The sequence below is a fragment of the Aquarana catesbeiana genome, linkage group LG06, assembly GCF_042186555.1.
Source record: "Aquarana catesbeiana isolate 2022-GZ linkage group LG06, ASM4218655v1, whole genome shotgun sequence".
Taxonomy (NCBI): domain Eukaryota; kingdom Metazoa; phylum Chordata; class Amphibia; order Anura; family Ranidae; genus Aquarana; species Aquarana catesbeiana.
In genome coordinates this window covers 118,191,740-118,207,051 of record NC_133329.1, presented here as the reverse complement: position 1 = coordinate 118,207,051, position 15,312 = coordinate 118,191,740, and positions in this window count along the sequence as shown.

Below are 15,312 nucleotides of genomic sequence, written 5' to 3'. Positions count from 1 at the left end.
TCCAGTCTCTGACCGCCTCCTGTAGTATGACTGCAGTCTCTGACCATCTCCTCTGCAGTTTCTGACCATCTCCTGTAGTATGTCTGCCGTCTCTGACCATCTCCTGTATTATGTCTGCCGTCTCTGACCATCTCCTGTAGTATGTCTGCAGTCTCTGACCATCTCCTGTAGTATGTCTGCAGTCTCTGATCATCTCCTGTACCATGTCTGCAGTCTCGGACCATCTTCTGTATTATGTCTGTAGTCTGACCATCTCCTGTACTATGATTGCAGTCTCTGACCATCTCCTGTATTATGTCTGGGGGCTCTTTCTAACAGACTCTCTAACAGAAGTCCTCTCTGTGTGCATCAGAGAGACTCCCTTCCAGGTCTCATTAGTGTACGCTCTTCCTGTATTTTCTTTATTGTTAAAAGATCATGGGAGGATCCCAGGGTAATGAAGAGTTCTTAGGGGAACAGCTCTGTTTGAGTCGTTGCCATAGAAACATTTGTAAAGGGGGGGTGTTAGTAAGATGATCACGCCCACGTGGGGGCGCCAGAAATATTTCTGCACCCAGGCGTCTGTGACCCTAGGATCGGCCCTGCTCCTGGTAAAGACTAATGTGCAACCCAACTACAGCTCCCCACCCCCTCCCCCAACATTCTATTCTTAATACGTGGAATTTAAAGAGTGAGGCTGTGACCACTGAAATATAGCATATACACTTTATTAATACTATTAATAAAGTGTATATGCTATATTTCAAAGGTAACAGCAGCCTCATTCTTTAGATTCCATATATAATGAATAGAATGTTGGGGGAGGGGGTTTGTGCGGCTCTAATCAGGTTTTTTTTTTTTTGTAGTTGAGTTACATCACATTTAACAGTTAACCCCACGCCTGCTGGAGGTGGAGCCCAGTGGGAGCCAAACCCTACAACTGCTGGCTGCATCTATACCAGGGGTAGGCAACCTTTGAAAGGTGGCGAACAACCTAAACAACATGAAAGAGAACAAAGATCATCAACCCACCCCTCATCCTTTTTTTTTAAAGAAATTAACTAGCAGGGCCTAACTAATAGTTAGGAAAACTTAAAAACATAATATAATAAATGTCACTGTAAATATATAAACTTAGACTTCCTTAAAAGTAGACAGTGTCAGTCAGTAGAGCAGTGGACATTATCGGCAGAGCAGTGGACAGTATCAGCAGAGCAGTGGACAGTGTCAGAAGGGCAGTGGATGGTGTCAGTAGAGCAGAGGACGGTGTCAGTAGGGCAGTGGACAGTGTCAGAAGGGCAGTGGATGGTGTCAGTAGAGCAGAGGACGGTGTCAGTAGGGCAGTGGACGGTGTCAGTAGGGCAGTGGACAGTGTCAGCAGGGCAGTGGATGGTGTCAGTAGGGCAGTGGATGGTGTCAGTAGAGCAGAGGATGGTGTCAGTAGGGCAGTGGACGGTGTCAGTAGGGCAGTGGACAGTGTCAGTAGGGCAGTGGACAGTGTCAGAAGGGCAGTGGACGGTGTCAGTAGGGCAGTGGATGGTGTCAGTAGGGCAGTGGACGGTGTCAGTAGAGCTGAGGACGGTGTCAGTAGGGCAGTGGACAGTGTCAGTAGGGCAGTGGACAGTGTCAGAAGGGCAGTGGATGGTGTCAGTAGGGCAGTGGACAGTGTCAGAAGGGCAGTGGATGGTGTCAGTAGAGCAGAGGACAGTGTCAGTAGGGCAGTGGACGGTGTCAGTAGAGCAGAGGACGGTGTCAGTAGGGCAGTGGATGGTGTCAGTAGAGCAGTGGACAAGTGTCAGTAGGGCAGTGGACGGTGTCAGTAGAGCAGAGGACGGTGTCAGTAGAGCAGTGGACGGGTGTCAGTAGGGCAGTGGATGGGTGTCAGTAGGGCAGTGGATGGTGTCAGTAGAGCAGTGGACAAGTGTCAGTAGGGCAGTGGACGGTGTCAGTAGAGCAGAGGACGGTGTCAGTAGAGCAGTGGACGGTGTCAGTAGGGCAGTGGACGGGTGTCAGTAGGGCAGTGGACGGGTGTCAGTAGGGCAGTGGACGGTGTCAGTAGAGCAGAGGACGGTGTCAGTAGAGCAGTGGACGGGTGTCAGTAGGGCAGTGGACGGTGTCAGTAGAGCAGAGGACGGTGTCAGTAGAGCAGTGGACGCTGCTAGTAGGGTAGTGGACGGTGTCAGTAGGGCAGTGGATGGTGTCAGTAGGGCAGTTAGGGGTTTTGGTGAAATATCAGTGTTTTAAACAGACCTCTGATGTCTCACTGTTGAGGCAGAGAAAGGAACTGAGGGCACAGGTTCTTCAATTTCATTCTCTGCGGCCTAAACTGCACTGAATATTAGTACAAAGGCTTCTGTTATTTCACTAAAATAAACAAAAGCATAGTGAATGCAGTTCACTATGCTTCAGTTGTGAATGAACACAGTGTGTAATCGGTACCAATTGCTCACTGTGTTCATTCAGAAAAGGAAGGGGGCCAGTTATTTACATATTTACTGGCCACTACTCCCGCTCTCCATCCTGAATAGATCCCCTGTAGCAGCTGGCAGGAAAGGATGGGAGCCAGCAGTGCTGTTGGGGGGATAGGACAGCAGTGGGTCAGTCAGTCAGTGAAGGGCAAAGGACAGCGGTGTGACAGTCAGTGAGGGGCATAGGACAGGGTGGGTCAGTCAGTGAGGGGCAAAGATCAGCAGTGTGTCAGTCAGTGAGGGGCATAGGACAGGGTGGGTCAGTCAGTGAGGGGCATAGGACAGGGTGGGTCAGTCAGTGAGGGGCATAGGACAGGGTGGGTCGGTCAGTGAGGGGCATAGGACAGGGGAAGGTCAGTCAGTCAGTGAGGGGCAGAAGACAGGGGTGGGTCAGTCAGTCAGTGAGGGGCATAGGACAGGGGTGGGTCAGTAAGTCAGTGAGGGGCATAGGACAGGGGTGGGTATAAGACAGGGGTGGGTCAGTCAGTCAGCGAGGGGCATTGGACAGGGGTGGGTCAGTCAGTCAGTGAGGGGCATAGGACAGGGGTGGGTCAGTCAGTCAGTGAGGGGCATAGGACAGGGGTGGGTCAGTCAGTCAGTGAGGGGCAGAAGACAGGGGTGGGTCAGTCAGTCAGTGAGGGGCATAGGACAGGGGTGGGTCAGTCAGTCAGTGAGGGGCATAGGACAGGGGTGGGTCAGTCGGTCAGTGAGGGGCATAGGACAGGGTGGGTCAGTCAGTCAGTGAGGGGCATAGGACAGGGGTGGGTCAGTCAGTCAGTGAGGGGCAGAAGACAGGGGTGGGTCAGACTGTCAGTGAGGGGCATAGGACAGGGGTGGGTCAGTGAGGGGCATAGGACAGGGGTGGGTCAGTCAGTCAGCGAGGGGCATAGGACAGGGGTGGGTCAGTCAGTCAGTGAGGGGCATAGGACAGCGGTGGATCAGTCAGTCAGTGAGGGGCATAGGACAGGGGTGGGCCAGTCGGTCAGTGAGAGGCATGGGACAGGGGTGGGTCAGTCAGTCAGTGAGAGGCTTGGGACAGGGTTGGGTCAGTCAGTCAGTGAGGGGCATAGGACAGGGGTGGGTCAGTCACTCAGTGAGGGGCAGAAGACAGGGGTGGGTCAGTCAGTCAGTGAGGGGCATAGGTCAGGGGTGGGTCAGTTGGTCAGTGAGGGGCATAGAACAGTATGTGACTGGTCAGTGTTGACCAGTGATTTGCAGGGGGGGGTGGGGGTGTCAGTTTTCTCTTACTTGACTCCTCCGTGTGCCAATCCCTGGCATTCCCTGCCATGTACCCTCATCCGGTTCCTGGACTCGCTCGATGTCTCCCCGCCCGCTACAGGCACCTCACTCTTCCTGCATTTCCCGCCACGGGGCGGAGCCGAACTTACTCCACCACTCGGTCAGCGCTATTCAGTGAAGTGCAGGGGGGGTTTCTCTTACAGTAATACAAAAAAGGTGTCCACTGCCCCCCACCTATAACTGGCCATTACAGCAAGCAGCATTGGAAGGCAACATATGATATAAACAAGGCCAAAGATAAATCCAAGGAAAGATCCAAGCTTACTCATCGACCAGCCCACGGACAACCGAATCAACCTGTCTAACATCATGCGTTAAAACAGGGGTTTAGTCTGCACACATTTGCAAATACATGCGTAAGCCACAGAGCCTCGTCACGGTACCCTGGTATCTGTGGTCCTATCATTAGCTTATGAGTGACTCCACAATGGAAGCACATGCATTCTGATGGATAGGTGAAGGGCAGGTGGACTGAAGGGAGCCCACCCCTTCTTAAAGGTACAGGGACACACTGAACACCCAGCAAATCGCACAATGGCTGCAAAGGTGTCAGTGCATTGCCTGACCATTATAACAGTAATCCAAAAAAGATGTCCACTGCCTCCACCTATAACTGGCCATTGCAGCAAGCAGCATTGGAAGGCAACATATGATATAAACAAGGCCAATGATAAATCTCTTACCTGCATCTGTCTTTAGCTCCCTGCGACATGTAACCGCCTCCACTTGGTGTCTCCCTGGTACAGGTGCTTCCGGGTACTGCTGCTACCGTAGCCTCCTGCCTGCAAGTTCAGCAGCAGGGCGGCTGGTTCTCGCTCCCTTCTAACAGCCAGCAGGATCCTGGCTCCCCCTGCCCTGCGATCAGCGGCAGTGCGGGCGCCTGTCACAGTTCGAGCCGGTTCGTTAGGTGCAGCAGCTCTGGCAGTCAGCGAGTCTGTGTATGACAGACTCAGCCCGATACAACCAGACGGCGACCGCCATATTTCTAGAGTAGGTTAAGCTGGCTGGCAGCCAAGTGCTGACCTGACAGTCATCTGATCAATCAATTTGTCTCCCAGGAGCAGGTGGCGCCCCCCCAATGTTTACAAATTTTAATATTACACAAAGATAACCCGAGTAAATCCAAGATGCAGTTTTTAAATTATTATTTCATTTACTAACCACTTCAGCCCCGAAAGATTTGGCTGCTCAATGACCAGGCCATTTTTTGCGATACGGCACTGCGTCACATTAACTGACAATTGCGCGGTTGTGGCGATGCTGTACCCAAACAAAATTTACGTCCTTTTTTTCCCAAAAATAGAGCTTTCTTTCGGTGGTATTTGATCATCTCTGCGGTTTTTATTTTTTGCGCTATAAACGAAAAAAGAGTGACAATTTTGAAAAAAACACAATATTTTGTACTTTTTGCTATAATAAATATCCCCAATTTTTTTCAAAAAAAGCTAATTTTTTTCTCAGTTTAGGCCGATATGTATTCTTCCACATATTTTTGCTAATAAAAATACCAATAAGCGTATATTGATTGGTTTGCGCAAAAGTTATATCATCTACAAAATAGGGGATAGATTTATGGCATTATTATTATTATGAGTAATGGCGGCGATCTGTGATTTTTATTGAGGGTGCGACATTATGGAGGACACAGCGGACAATTTTGACACATTTTTGGGACGATTGACAATTATACAGCAATCAGTGCTATAAAAATGCACTGATTACTGTATAAATGTCACTGGCAGGGAAAGGAAGGGGTTAACACTAGGGGGCGATCAAGGGGTTAACTGTGTTTCCTAGTGTGTGTTCTAACTGTGGGGGGAGGGGACTGACTATAGGAGATGACAGATCGTGGTTCCTAGCTATTAGGAACTCACGATCTGCCTCTCCTCTCCTCACAGAACAGGGATTTGTGTGTTTACACACACACACAACCCTGTTCTGCCTCTCATGCCCGTGATCGTGCGTGGCTGGCGGTCATCGCGACCCCGCAGTACCTGCTATCCTACTTAAAGGAGCTAACGTACAGCTACGACGGCTCGTGAGATCGTGCTGACCTGCCGCTGTAAAATGTCAGCAAGTGGTTAAGGGAAAAAAGCTGTTCAAACCTGCCTGGCCCTATGTGAAAAAGTCATTGCCCCCTCCCATGCTGAATCATGAATGAACTGTGATTAACCACAATTTTTTGGAAAGCTGAGTTAAATTTCACTTGCCACTGCCAGGCCTGATAACTGCCAGACCTGTTGAATCAAGAAATCACATAAATAGAAGCTGCCTAACAAAGTGAAGCACGCTAACAAATCACAAAAAGCCACACATCATGCCACAATCTAAAAAAATTCAAGAACAGATTAGAAACAAACATGTGGTCTAGGAAGGGTTTCAAAGCCATTTCTAAGGCTTTGGAACTCCAGTGAACCACGGGGAGTGCCATTATCCACAAATGGAGATAACTTGGAACAGTGGGGAACTTGCACAAGAGTGGCTGGCCTACAAAAAATACTCCAAGAGCATGACAGCGACTCATCCAGGAGGTCATAAAAGAACCCAGAACAACATCTAAAGAACTGCAGGCCTCACTTGCCTCAGGTAAGATCAGTGTTCATGATTCAACATTAAGAAAGAGACTAGGCAAAAATGGGATTCATGGGAGAACTCCAAGGCCAAAGCCACTGCTGACCCAAAAGAACACAAAGGCTCATCTCACATTTACCAAAAAACATCTTGATTATCCCAAAGACTTTTAGGCAAATATTCTGTGGACTGATGAGACAAAAATGTAACTATTTGGAAGGTGTGCGTCCCATTACATCTGGCATAAAACTAATACAGCATTTCATAACAAGAACATCATACCAACAGTCAGACCTGGTGGTGGCAGTGTGATGGCCTGGGGCTGCTTTGCAGCTTCAAGACCTGGACAACTTACCATATGAGATGGAACCATGAATTCTGAGCTCTAACAGAAAATCCTAAAGGAGAATGTCCGGCCATCAGTTTGTGACCTCAAGCTCAAGTGCACTTGGGTTATGCAGCAGGACAATGATCCGAAACACAACAAGTCAACAAGTCCATCTTCAAATGGTTCAAACAAAGCAAAATTTAGGTTTTGGAGTGGCCTAGTCAAATTCCGGATCTAAATCCAACTGATATGCTGTATCATGACCTTACATAGGCCGTTCATGCTGAAAAACCCTCCAATGTGGCTGAATTAAAAAAATTCTGCAAAGAAGAGTGGGCCAAAATTGCTCCACAGCAATGTGAAAGACTTTGTTCCAAATCAGGGACAGTCCCCCAGGGACAGTTGGGAGCTATGCATATAGCAGTGTTCCTTGAGGGAGCCCACCCCTCCTTAAAGACAAAGGGATGCACTTGACGCCAAGCAAAAGCACAATGGCAGCAAAAGGTATACAGTGTGTCCAGCATTAAATTCAACAAGTTATACAAAATGTGGCAATCACTCCAATCTATAACTAGCATTTGCAGTAAGATGCACATCCTCCAGCTTTGGAGACTCTGAAAATGAAAGATTTGGGACTGCAGTACACAGAGGAACCTTGACAGCTTACACATACGTATATTACGCAAATGTGAGCAAACAAAACCCTGTTTATAACGCGAATTATTAGACAAGGTAAATTTGTTTGTTTTTTTTCAGGCTACCTGGTAAGTGTGCTGGTAATTTTTTGTTTGTGATGTCCTTTGCCCTTCCATGTTCACCTTATTGTAAAGGCTAATTATAGGTTGGGGGATTTAACATGCTTTTAACATGTACTTTCTCATCCAGCAGGTTATGTTCTCTGGAAAATATATATGAAACATTATTTGATAGGCAGCTCAACTGTTTTGTTGAGAAGAAAAAGCCTATAAATATTTTTAGAAGTTTTAACAAAGCTTTTTTACCCTTGTCCGTTCTAAATATTATTATTATTATTATTATTATTATCATACAGGATTTATATAGCGCCGACAGTTTACGCAGCGCTTTACAACATTAGGGCAGACAGTACAAGTACAATACAATTCAATACAGGAGGAATCAGAGGGCCCTGCTCGTTAGAGCTTACAATCTAGGAGGGAGGGTCAAGTGATACAAAAGGGTAATAGCTGTGGGGGATGAGCTAATGGAGAAAATAGTGCAGTTGTTAGATGGAGGCAGGATAGGCTTCTCTGAAGAGGAAAGTTTTCAGGGATCGCCTAAAAGTGGATAAATTTGGAGACAGTCTGACAGATTGGGGTAGGGAATTCCAGAGGATGGGCGAGGCTCGGGAGAAGTCCTGGAGGCGGATATGGGAGGAGGTGATGAGGGAGCTAGAGAGCAGAAGGTCTTGGGAGGAACGGAGATGGTGATTAGGTTGGTATTTTGAGACTAGGTTAGTGATGTAGCTGGGGGCAGAGTTGTGGATGGCTTTGTAACTTATTGTTAGTATTTTGAATTTAATTTGTTGGGCGAGTGGTAGCCAATGGAGGGATTGGCAGAGAGGGGTAGCAGACACTGAGCGGTTTGTAAGGTGGATGAGTCTGGCAGCAGCATTCATGATGGACTGAAGGGGGGATAGTTTGTTTAAAGGTAAGCCAATGAGGAGTGAGTTGCAGTAGTCAAGGCGAGAGATAACCAGGGAGTGAATCAGGAGCTTAGTGGTTTCATTGGTTAGGAAGGGACGTAGTTTAGAGATGTTGCGGAGGTTGAGGCGGCAAGCTTTGGAAAGTGATTGGATGTGGGGCCGAAAGGAGAGTTCAGAATCCAGGATAACACCTAGTACCCTGACATGTGGGGACGGGTGGATGGTTTTGCCATTGCTCTTGACAGAGAAGTCGGGGGAAGAGGAACGTGGGGGAGGAAATATTATAAGCTCGGTTTTGGACAAGTTGAGTTTGAGGAAGTGGTGTGACATCCATACAGATATGTCGGTTAGTAAGTTAGTGATGCGTGAGGAGACTGATGGAGTGAGTTGAGGGGTGGAGAGATAGATTTGTGTGTCATCAGCATAGAAATGATATTGAAAGCCGTGAGAGGCTATCAGCTGACCCAGGGAAGAGGTGTAGATTGAAAATAAAAGAGGTCCAAGAACAGAACCTTGGGGGACCCCGACAGAGAAGGGAAGAGGAGTGGAGGAAGTAGAATTGTAAGTGACACTGAAGGTGCGTTGGGATAGGTAGGATGAGAGCCACCGAAGAGCACAGTCACGGAGACCGAGGGAGTAAAGTTTTTTGAGGAGGAGGGGGTGGTCAACCGTGTCAAAGGCAGCTGAAAGATCCAGAAGTAGGAGTACAGAATAGTGTCCATTGGTTTTTGCAGTTAGTAGGTCATTTGTGAGTTTTAAAAGAGCAGTTTCTGTGGAGTGTTGAGGGCGAAATCCAGATTGAAGGGGATCAAGAAGGTTGTTTTTAATGAGGTGGTCACTCAGTTGGTTGTAAACCAGGCGTTTAAGGAGTTTAGAGGAAAAGGGGAGCAAGGAGATTGGGCGTAGGTTGTTAAGATTGGTAGGGTCCAAGGACGGCTTTTTGAGTATGGGGGTGACCAGTGCATGTTTTAGAGCATCGGGGAAGATGCCAGAGGTGAGGGAGAGATTGAAGATGTGGGTTAGAGAGTGTAGGATGGGGTCAGAGGGTGACCGTAGCATTTGAGAGGGAATAGGGTCCAGGGGACAGGTGGTTAGGTGGGCGATAGAAAGGAGTTTAGCAACTTCGTCTGTAGTAGCAGATTTGAATAGGGGGAGTGTCAGTTGTATCTGTTGACATGGGGTCTTAGCTGGGGGAGATACCTGTAGAATAGAGATTTCATCACGGATTGTATCAATCTTGTTTTTGAAGTGATTAGCGATTTCCTGGGCAGTGAGTAAGTCAGTGGGTGGAGGCGGTGGAGGACAAAGTAGAGAGTTGAAGGTAGAGAAGAGTTTACGGGGATTGGATGAGAAAGTGTTAATAAGAGTTGTAAAATAGGTTTGCTTGGCAGTGTGGAGGAAAGAATAGTATATTTGGAGGGCAGATTTGTATTGGTTGAAGTCTTTGAGAGACTTAGTCTTGTGCCACAGACGCTCAAGAGCGCGACTACGTTTTTTGAGAATTTTAGTGTCATCTGTTTGCCAGGGTTGTAGGGGTCGAGGCCTGATTCTGCGTGTAGTGAGGGGAGCGAGCTTATCCAGGGTGGAGGACAGAGATTTATTGTAGATGGACATGGCTTGGTTGGGGCAGGACATGGGAGAGATTTTGTCATAGAGGTGGTCAGTAGCAGAATAGAGGAGACAGGAGTTGAAGTTGCGAAAGTTTCTACGGGTGATGGTTAGGCGATTGGAGGGAAAGGTGGTGGAAGACAGGGGGAGAGAGAAATTAATAAGGTGGTGGTCCGAGAGAGGAAAAGGATTGTTTGAGAAGTTGCATGGAGTGCATAGGTAGGAGAATACAAGGTCAAGGGTGTTGCCATCAGAGTGAGTAGAAGCCTGTACCCATTGCTTCAGGTCAAATGAAGAGGTTAGACTAAGAAGTTTAGAAGTAGCGGGAGTGTTTGTATTAGCAGGGATGTTGAAATCACCGAGAAGGATTGTGGGAATATCCGAAGAGAGAAAGTAGGGTAGCCAGGCAGAAAACTCATCAAGGAAAGTCGATAATGGTCCAGGGGGCCGGTAGATCACAGCAATTCTTAGGGAAGTAGGAGAGAATAGACGTATACAGTGGGCTTCGAATGATGAGAGGGAAAAAGAGGGAGGAGGGTGAATAACCTGGAAGGTGCTCTGGGGGGATAGGAGGAATCCCACTCCACCTCCCTTGCGTCCATTAGGCCTAGGGGAGTGAGTCCAGTGAAGGCCACCCTGGGAGAGGGAAGCAGGAGAAGGGGTGTCATATTCGTGGAGCCAGGTTTCGGTGAGAGCAAGTAGATTAAAGGAATTAGTGACAAAGAGGTCATGAACAGCAGTGAGTTTGTTGCAGACAGAGCGGGCGTTCCAGAGGGCACAGGAGAGAGGGAGGCTGGCGTTGGGAAGAAGAGGAATGGAGACTAAATTGTGTCGACTACTGCCAGAGGGTGTAGGGTGATGGTGATGGTGATGGGTGTGTTGGGCACAGTTAAATAAGGGAGGCCCAGGGTTTGGGGAAATATCTCCAGCGATTAGGAGAAGCAGAAGAGTGAGGGAGGTATATGATTTGTATGAGGGGACATGCTTTAGTATCCTGGGGGGTATGTTAGCAAGTGGGCTTAGATTTAGAAAGAGGTGATGAGTGCAGTAGTAGGGGGAGGGGAGAAGTGAGGGTGATATGTACAGATTGTGTGGTGGAGCAGAGGGATGTAGAAAAGAGAGCTTGAGGAGAGAGGCTGCAATTGTGAAGAGGAGGAGAGGTAAAGAGAGCATGTTTCAGAGAAGGTGAGATAATATGAAAATGAGATCACCTGCAATCTGCTATGGTTAGCTTTGTGCAAATTGCTGAAGTGCAAGAGCAGAAGTGTCACTTATTTTCAGAACCCCACTTCTTTGGAAGAACCCCCTGTATGTGCAGCCCCCTGTATGTGCTCCCCCGTAAAGAAGGCCTTGTTATATACTGTGTTGGGTGTGGATGGAATCTGGCAATTAATCAATTAGGAGGGGATATTAGGAACACAGCAAGCAGGGCATAACTTTCACACCACAATCAAACTGCAAGGGGACTAAAAGGCCAAAATTGTAAAGATAAGGAAACCCATAATTTAGGTAAGACTTAATGGCTAAATAAACATTGAAATAATGTGAGCATGGCTACAGATGAGACAGCGGTGACAAACAGATTTACCAAAAATGTATATAAGCTGTCAGTCAATTTTCAGTTTGCAGGACATGGGAATATAAACGCAGATTACCAAAAATATATATATATGTAAATATATTCAGAAAGGCCTTACAATGCCCACTATTAAAGTATTACTAAACCCACAACAATAAAACCAGTCTGTATATGCAGTAAAGCATGCTTGTTATACAGTACTCACTGTGGAACCCAAGGGGATAATCCTCTGCATTGTGTAAAAAGGCTATTTGATCCTGTCTTCTCTGATCCTTCCCTTCTTCCACCGTCCCCAATCCATTTGCTGATAGTACAGATCCTTGGAGACAAGCTACACATGCTCAATTTGGTGTGTATTGCTAGAGAGTGCATGTGATTAGCACAGGGCCAATCAGCACTGTCCAGACAGAGGGTCAGGGTCCTGCAGCCTCATAGGAGAATCATGGGAGAGTGAAAACACCTCCTACAAGCTTTACCGAGACACTGATAGAAGTTAAACGACTGCTCTAAGCGTTGATGAGAAAAGGTATTTAGCAGTTTATATTTACTAAAATAATTGCATTTCCATGTTCTGTGTACTATGAGAGACCAGATATAGTGAATGCAGGCTCCTGGGTTTTGGTAACGCTTTAAGTGGGAAGGTCTGTCTTTATTCTTACCATCTGAGCAGTTTCAGGTGTATTATGAAACAGAGCATCCCTGGCATCCCTTTTATCTGAGGGCTGTTTGAAGATATGTTGTTAAAGAACACCTATTGTAGAGGGTGCAGGATGAACTTTTACCATGCAGTGAGCCAATTGTACAAGCAGGACTGGAGACTTTTGGTGGCTTTTTATAGAAACACTGTGTATAAAATGTTCCTAGTAGCTTATGAGAAGAAGCAACTTTAAAAATGTTGTGTTGTTGGGGAAATGATAGCATCTGCAAATTAAATTAAAATAGAATTGAATAACACTTAAATTATATATGTGACATTCAAATTATATACATATGATGTTCTTAAGCAAAAGGGATGTTTTCATTTAAATCTGTTTGTCTCTCTATAAGAAATTCGTCCAGTGCCTATAGCAATTTTGTGCTGAATACAAAAATATCCATGTGGAAACCATGCAAGATGATCCAGTATAATTAAACAATGGCACTTTTTACTTGTAATTCAAGACATATTATGAATAAAATATTTTGGACGCTTGTTGACCCGTAAGAAAAATTGCTTGCCGCTTGGAAAACTACCAGTAGAGGGCAGCATGTCATAAGGAAAAAGATGACACATGGTTCAGTAAATGTGGAGTTTATGACTTTGTCGTTAATTCAGAGCAGATTACAGGGTGACTGTGACACGACAACTTTAATTTCATCACAATACGTGCATCTTACAGAATCGCATGTAACATATTTAAGTGCTATAATTACTAGCTATTTACCATCATTAAAAAGGGCATTTGTGAAATATTAGATGCTATTTAGTTGTTGCTCCTGGAATCCTCAGCTGGCAAAATATGTATGTAGCACCCTGGTGTTTAGGCAGGGTTGCTAGTAAATTTAGTTTGCCAGGCAGTAGTTGCTCTGGTTAATTGTTAGTAGATCCACTGATTCCTCTCTAGTTCTGGACTTGCTGCACCTTTTCTCTTCTGTCGCTAGGTGGCGTTATGCTGGTGACATTAGATAGACAAGGGCTTAGCAAGGTCAGGTTACAAATGGATGGGGTGTCTCAGCCAATGGGCAGGGGTTTCTTTAAGCCCTTTGGCCTGCTGGGAGAGCCTATTTATTTGGTTGGGGTCAGGTGATCGGGGTTCTGTGCCACCTGGACGGCTGTCTGGGTGGACGTGTGTTATGCTGCCCCAGGCTGCTAGGCTGGAATCCTGAGTCCTATCCCGGGGACATCTGGCTGCTAGGCTGTCTAAGGGCCTACTAAGGGACTATCCCACTAAGGGACTATCCACCTTGTTACGGGAGACCACTGTGAGTAAGCCGGAGCCAGTACCAGAGCAGTCTTCTCACCAGCCGGGGACGGTGAAGAAGTGGGAAAACGTCAAGTGCCAAGCCAAGGACCCAGCGGGACAGCAAAGGTGACGCTTGAGGAGCATCAGTGAGTGCCAAGCCAGGAACCTAGCGGGGCAGCAGGGGTGACACTTGAAGAGTATCTGTGAGTGCCAAGCCAGGGACCTAGCAGGGAAGCGGGGTGGGGCTTGAGGAAGATACCGAGTTATGAAAGTAGAAGAGCTCAAGGGATCCAGTGGCGATTGGGTCCAAGAGTCTGGTGAGACACTGGGAGCTCAGTGAGTAAAAGTCTACAATGAGAGACTGTAGAATGCTAGGACAACTATTCTGTGTTACCAGTAGTTAAGTACAATACAATTAGCTACCTATACAGAAGTGGTATCCGGCTGGAGGCCTTCCACTGTATAGCTGTCTACCTATTGAAGTCTCAGAGTCTGCCAATTATCATTGCATCTAATTAAGGGTGTCCTGGCCCTAACCCGCTCTCCCACAGTTTTGTTAAGAGACAATAAATAACTTTTGCATTCAAAAAGTATCTGGCGCCCATCACTCCATCTTGCATCACACCCACAATGCCTTGTAACCCACTCTACAAAAACGGATGTAAACTATCCCTGACTCTGGAGGTCATCTTTAGGTCTTTGGAGGTCCGGGACCTTGCTACATGTAGATTTAAGTTACTGACCTCTCCTTATTCAAATGGCAGTTGCCTGGTTGTTATCCTTAATCAATGTCCTGCTCACAGTCTTCTATTGAATGTACGCTAAGCAACGCATGTGCAGTTCAGTGGGCATTCCCAGCACACTCTGGATGTGCCAGAATTAGTTCCAGTATGCATGCACGAGATGACGTTATTCCCCCACTGACCAATCAAGAGACCGAAAACTGGAAGTAGCCGAGTAGAAAATGACAGTGGCTGGCGAGAGACAGTAAGGGGCGCAGGGGCGCCTTTACCCTAGTTTGCATGCGGAGCGCCGGACTAATGCCTTTCTATGAGGTCTGTCTTTTATTTTTCAAGCACTTGATTAGAGCCTGAGGCTTAGGGTGCACAGAACTGCGCCCTGAACCCTCCCACTTCTGATACTAGCAAATTAATATTCGCTATCGGTTTCCGGCTTGACCTCCCAGCCATTTAGGACAGGAGGCAGATCTAAAGAAGACCGGGTTAGCCAGGAGGAGAAGCCGAGGAAGCTGTGGCGCTGTGACTGCTGGAGGGGTGAGTGTGGACCTGGCGGGGTTTGTTTGCCACCCCCCCCAAAAATGTTTAGCACCAGCTGCCACTGGATGTAACCATTGCATTGCTGGAAGATGGAGGTGAGTATTTTTTGGGGTTTAGTTCTGCTTTAGCTTATTAAAGTAATGCAGTCAGGTTACATATACAGTTAAACATATGCCTCTTCTTCTACTTGTTTTTAATCTGATAAGGGCTACAACGAGGGCTAAAAAAAACGGTGCTGGCAGCTCATAGGAGGGTCTAACACTCAAGAAGCTTCCAAGCTACATGTCCCCTCCCCGAATATTGTCCAATCAACAGCACTGCTTAGGGAGCCAGAATGATTTTGATTAGAACAGTGTTAGTGGAGTTTTTTTATTCCAATCTTTTTATTAAGTTTTTATGCATTTAACAGTGTAGCACCCTGTAGTTTAGGCAGGGGGCTCCTCACAAATTTACTTACCAGGAGTAGTTATCCTGGTTGATTGATAGAGATCTATTGATTTCTCCCTAAGTTTGGCCTTGTTGCACTTTTCTCTTCTACCGCTAGGTGGCCGGGTACTTGGTGATACTAGATGTGAGAAGGGCAATCCAAGGTCAAGT